Below are 6,134 nucleotides of genomic sequence, written 5' to 3'. Positions count from 1 at the left end.
AACCAAAAAAACAGGCATTGTCTTCATAGCATATGTAACAGGTGTTATATTTATTTATTAATTTCACACAAAATCTCTCTTTTTGTTATTATCATTTGTTATATTTATATAATTATTTTGTATTCTGGAAATTCTTTTAATATTTCATTTAATTTATTCTTTTAATATTGATTTCTTTTATTTGAGATGTCATGTTTCTATGGTTATATGGTACTTTTTCAGTATTGTTAAAAATGGCGCGTGGCTCCTTTAAGACTTATGTTCCGGTTCCGGTTGCTCTCCTTCAGTTCGCGGTAAGCGCGACTGAGGAGAGGTTAGTTATGCTGAAGCTCCGTCTAAAAAGTTTGATATGAGTTTTGTTTATTGTAATAAAACATGTAATTTTGTTCTTAAATTCACTTTAATCTTACTCAAACATGTATGAAGTTTGTGTGAATGATATGGAGCATGTATTTTTGGAGAGAGTTCATTAAGCATGAGTGTGCAAGCTCTGTGGCTAAAATAATGCTTTTCACGGACAGGCTGGTGTTCCAGTTGTGAGAGAAGGCCACAGATTCGAGTTTATTTTGATTAATTTGTTTCTTTATTCATGCAGGTATGTTCTCTTTCATGCTTCTGATAATATTGTTTTGAATTTATGTAAAATGCTTTATTTAGTTTTCTATTTTTTAATGAAATATGTTGAACACAATTGATTTTGATTTATATGAGAAACATGAGAAGTGTAAAATGTGTTCAGTTCGCGGTAAGCGCGACTGAAGAGAGGCTGGTGTTCCAGTTGTGAGAGAAGGCCACAGATTCGAGCTTATTTTGATTAATTTGTTTCTTAATTCATGCAGAATAAAGTCTGGCCTGAGTAATTCCTGTTGCCCGGTCTTGTTCATTTATCCACACAACGCAGAGCTAAACGAAGGCCGGTCACACATACAGAATAAGTTTGTGAAGCAGTATTGTTCCCAGTGGTAACCTCAGGAGTGAACACAACTGAAGATTTAAAAACAGGGAGATTGAAACAGTTTTCGGCGCAAACAATAGCAAATATGTGAAATTAGGTCATTTTTTAATTGGCAAGAATGGCTGAATTATCATGTTTTGCCCAGTGTGGTCTTAATGTTTGACTGTTAAAAGAAAGAATATGCCTTTTCTAATTAGGCAGCACATGGGATCTCCAGCATGGAAAGCAAAAGACTTTCTGTCCACACACACATACATATTATAACAAGAAAACAATATATCAGCTGCATTTCATGCCAAGCTCATTTTGACTAGAGGACAAATGTGGGCCGCATGAGAGCGGTTTCTTACCAAGAGAGATGCTTAATACTAATTTCTTCATTTATTTCATGTCGGAGGGAGGCTCCAATAAGCATTGCCTCACCTGAAGCCATGAGCCAGGAACTAATACGACATTTAGATCTATCGTCTGTGTTCAAACGATAAGCTCATTAGCGAAAATGTGGCCCAGGCATGTCAGACCTTTGGCACTTTGAGCCTGAATAACCAATGAGGTCTGTGTCATTCTTTTAAACTTGTCAAATTGCACATTATTTCTACCCTTAATGGATTTTAATATTTATTATTCACCTATGTTACTGTGCTAATGGGGAGGAAATTTCTCTATATTAACCATAACAGTTTACTATGTCCTAATGACCAAGCAGTGATCATGTGTTAGAAAGTTAGACTGTGAAGAACTGTAAAGAAATAATAAAATAAAGTTAAGTGATAAGTCATGAAACACACAAGGGATAATGTACGGATTCTTTCAGCCAGTCATTATCGCAATTTCTTACGCTTTGGAATGCTTGATTTGGATTGATAAATCATTGAATTCACCTGTCAAATACCTGTTAAACAGAAGGTTGAGCTCACTCACAAAAATAAATAGAAAATAAAAAACTATTTTAACTCAATCAATATTTAATTTCCATTTATTTATTTGGTAAGTTATGTGTAAAAAGTGGGATAATGTGCAGTGTACATATTCATCCGGTCATTATCACAAAATAAACCTTCAGGGTGAGAAGATCCTGATCACCTTGTCGGCATAATGGCCAACTGCCTGTACATTATGCCTTATAAACCCCAGTAGGTTGAGCAGGACATCAGCCTGTCATCCTGAGAAGTTTATTTTGCAATAATGACCAGCTGACTGTACAGTATCCACTTATTAAACAGCTACTTAATAAATTAAATGGAAAATAACAAAATAAATGAGCATGAAATATGGATTTGAGTTTAAATTATTTAATCATAATGAGAGAAGAAAGAGACCATGGAGTGTGTGTAGGAAATTGATTGCCAAAGACAATGGTCAAATATACAGTTTATCGGTCATAACATTTGACCACATAATATTGCAATTGACCAATCAAAACCAAGTGTTCCAGAAAATTGTGTAAAGTTCTGTATTTTTAATTATACAGTAGATATTTAACCAAGGTTTAAACCTTGATGTGAAAACAGCTCATTGTCTCATGCTTTTGTGAATAAATAAATGGAAAAGTAAATAAAAAAAACAAATAATCCCATTTCGGAGAAGAGGGGGAGATGTAGACAAAGGAGACATGAGAGTAAAGATTAAAGGCTTATTAGTGTATCTGTGTATCCTCAGGGTAATGAGGATTATACTGATAATGCACATGAATAGAACTCTCAGAGCAGTGATCAGCCTACAGCTCCAGTCATAGCAAAATGCAAAAAAATTTTATGTTTTCGTGAGTCCTATGCAAATGCTATGTAACAGCTGTTATGTGCCGCATTTTCCGTATGCTGATATAGTGCCATTCCATTTGGGAGGAGTAAAGTATGCATATGTGGCTTGAATAACCAGATTTGCACATTTACACTAATCCGAGTCAGGTCTAGCATGCGTCTCAAACCAGCTCTGGAAGTGGTCAGATTGGTATCCGTCTCGAGTGCATCTTGTAGGGCATTCAGACTTGATATTTTCTTTATCATTTTCATTCAATCAGTAAAAATGCATGAAGTGGCCAAGTGTAAATACCCCTTAAATGTCTCTTAAAGTTCAATGATTCCATTCTCTCATCAACCAAAAAAAAAAAAAAAAAAAGTTTGTGGTGGGCTCAGTTCTGTTTATTGTCTCAAGTGAATCTGTATTTTATGTAGTCTAGAGTCATGTTTTACTATTCTGTGTACTAGTTTTGTTAATCAGCCTAGTTTGGCTAGATTCAACCAAGTGACAGATAAATTTGAGTTTGATTGGACACACAACCTTTGATATTGACAGCAAAAGAAATATTAAACGTGTTGTACTCCCTTTTAAAAGTTGTTTTCACTATTCTAACCAAGCGTGCTTACAGTATATGCCTAGTTGCATTTTATTATTTGCATTTGTTTTTTTACCTCTTAACTGTGATATAACAGACCTGTTATCCACTTTTGGGTCACAGTATATAAGTTGAGAACCACTGGGCTAGAAAAACAAACTCTGTTTGACCTCAGAATCACTTGCTTGTGTTTAAGTCCAGGGGCGTAGAATCGATTTGAAAACTGGGGGGACACTTTATTAATCTCATCAGCCTCTCTTCACAAAATAAAAGTTTTAAAGATTTTTTATTTTTTTTTAGAATATGTTTTGTTTTTAAGAATATGTGATATGTTTTAAAGAAATGATATCAACTGAACCCTTAAGAAACATTAGCATTTTTTATGATAGAAGTTTCATAATTAGAGCTAAAATGTAAAAACCATGTATGACAATTTTCATTCATATAAAACAAAATAATTCTCATATAATTTAATGACTGTCAAACATATGAAACATTGGTCCAGTCAGTCAGAAACTAAGAATCGAAGCACAAAAAATAAAAATCCCTTATTGTCCGTGTCAAATATGATATTACCTTAACAATTTCAGAAGCTTGTGTCACCTCTCTGTCTACACTGTTAACTTGGTCACTGATATACACCGATCAGCCACAACATTAAAACCACCTGCCTAATATTGTGTATGTCCCCCTCATGCTGCCAAAACAGGGCCAACCCGCTTCTCAGAATAGCCATTCTCTGTTGACCTCTGTTGAACTTTCTCATCAACAAGGCATTTCCGTCCACAGAACTGCCACTCACTGGATGTTTTTTTGTTTTTGGCACCATTCGAGGTAAATTCTAGAGACTGTTGTACGTGAAAATCCCAGGAGATAGCAGTTACAGAAAAACTCAAACCAGCCCATCTGGCACCAACAATCATGCCACTCTCCAAATCACTGAGATAAATGTTTTTCCCCCACAAAATAAAAGCATTTCAAAACAAACTTCCTAGTTAAACATTAAAGCACACTAGAGTGATAAATACAGTTGAAGTCAGAAGTTTACATACACTTACGTTAAAGCCATTAAAACTCATTTTTTAACCACTCCACAGATTTCATATTAGCAAACTATAGTTTTGGCAAAAAACTTTGTGCATGACACAAGTAATTTTTCCAACAATTGTTTACAGACAGATTGTTTCACCTTTAATTGACTATATCACAATTACAGTAGGTCAGATGTTTACATTCACTAAGTTAACTGTTAACTGTTAACATTCCAGAAAATGATGTCAAGCCTTTAGGCAATTATCCAATTAGCTTCTGATAGGCTAATTGGATAATTGGAGTCAATTAGAGGTGTACCTGTGGATGTCTTTAAGGCCTACCTTCAAACTCAGTGCATCTTTGCTTGGCATCATGGGAAAATCAAAAGAAAAACAAAATTGTGGACCTCCACAAGTCTGGTTCATCCTTGGTAGCAATTTTCAAATTAGGTACCACTTCATCTGGACAAACAATAGTATGCAAGTATAATCACCATGGGACCATGCAGCCATCATACAGCTCAGGAAGGAGACACATTCTGTCTCCAAGAGATGAACATTGTTTGGTATAAAAAGTGCAAATCAATCACAGAACAACAGCAAAAGACCTTGTGAAGATGCTGGAGGAAAAAGATAGACAAGTATCTATATCCACAGTAAAACAATTTCTATATCGACATAACCTGAAAGGCTGCCCAGCAAGGAAGAAGCCACTGCTCCAAAAACACCATAAAAAAGCCAGACTACAGTTTGCAAGTGCACATGGGGACAAAGATCTTACTTTTTGGAGAAATGTCCTCTGGTCTGATGAAACAAATATTGAACTGTTTGGCCATAATGACCATCGTTATTTTTGGAGGAAAAAGGGTGAGGCTTGCAAGCCGAAGAACACAATCCCAACCATGAAGCATGGGGGTGGCAGCATCATGTTGTGGGGGTGCTTTGCTGCAGGAGGGACTGGTGCACTTCACAAAATAGATGGCATCATCTCAAGACATCAGCCATGAAGTTAAAGCTCGGTCGCAAATGGGTCTTCCAAATGTACAATGACCCTAAGCATACCCCCAAAATTGTGGCAAAATGGCTTAAGGACAACAAAGTCAAGGCATTGGAGTGGCCATAGCCCTGACGTCAATCCGATAGAAAATTTGTTACACCAGTTCTGTCTGGTGGAATGGGCCAAAATTCCAGCAACTTATTGTGAGAAGCTTGTGGAAGGCTACCCAAAACGTTTGACCAAATTAAACAAATTAAAGGCAATGCTACCAAATACTAACAAAGTCTATGTAAACTTCTGACCCACTGGGAATGTGATGAAAGAGATAAAAGCTGAAATAAATAATTCTCTCTTCTATTATTCTGATATTTCACATTCTTAAAATAAAGTAGTGATCCTTACTGACCTAAGACAGGGAATGTTTTCTATGATTAAATGGCAGTAATTGTGGAAAAACTGAGTTTAAATGTATTTGGCTAAGGTGTATGTAAACTTCTGACTTCAACTGTAGTACAGAATGTTTTCATATTTTATTTAATAATGCCAAAATTATCCATAAATAATGCTTTTTTCATAGGTGTACAAGTCATGTCATTTTTATTTGTATAGCGCTTTTCACAACACACATCGTTTCAAAGCAGTTTTACAGAAAATCATGCTTTAACAGACAATGAAACTGTAATATCTATAAAGTCTAAGAGTCATCATTGTGTAATTTATTAAATATGATGGTAAAATGTGTATAAAAATAAATCATTAAATAATTGAATAATAATTGTATTTAGAACCCCAATGAGCAAGCCGAGGGCAACTGTG

The 6,134-nt window shown here is 35.3% G+C and overlaps 1 long non-coding RNA gene across 1 annotated transcript in view; it reads left to right on the top strand.

Moving 5' to 3' along the window:
* Positions 1 to 303: 303 nt before the first annotated feature.
* The window catches only part of LOC127418260 (uncharacterized), a 30,532-nt gene continuing 24,701 nt past the window's right edge, over positions 304 to 6,134 (top strand). Inside the window, exon 1 of the long non-coding RNA XR_007893398.1 lies at positions 304 to 595. This is a non-coding gene — a long non-coding RNA (uncharacterized LOC127418260). The remainder of the gene's footprint in view (positions 596 to 6,134) is intronic.

Source organism: Myxocyprinus asiaticus, chromosome 27 (assembly GCF_019703515.2).
Source record: "Myxocyprinus asiaticus isolate MX2 ecotype Aquarium Trade chromosome 27, UBuf_Myxa_2, whole genome shotgun sequence".
NCBI lineage: Eukaryota > Metazoa > Chordata > Actinopteri > Cypriniformes > Catostomidae > Myxocyprinus > Myxocyprinus asiaticus.
The sequence above is the reverse complement of the archived record's forward strand: the minus strand, read 5'-3'. Positions and strand labels throughout refer to the sequence as shown.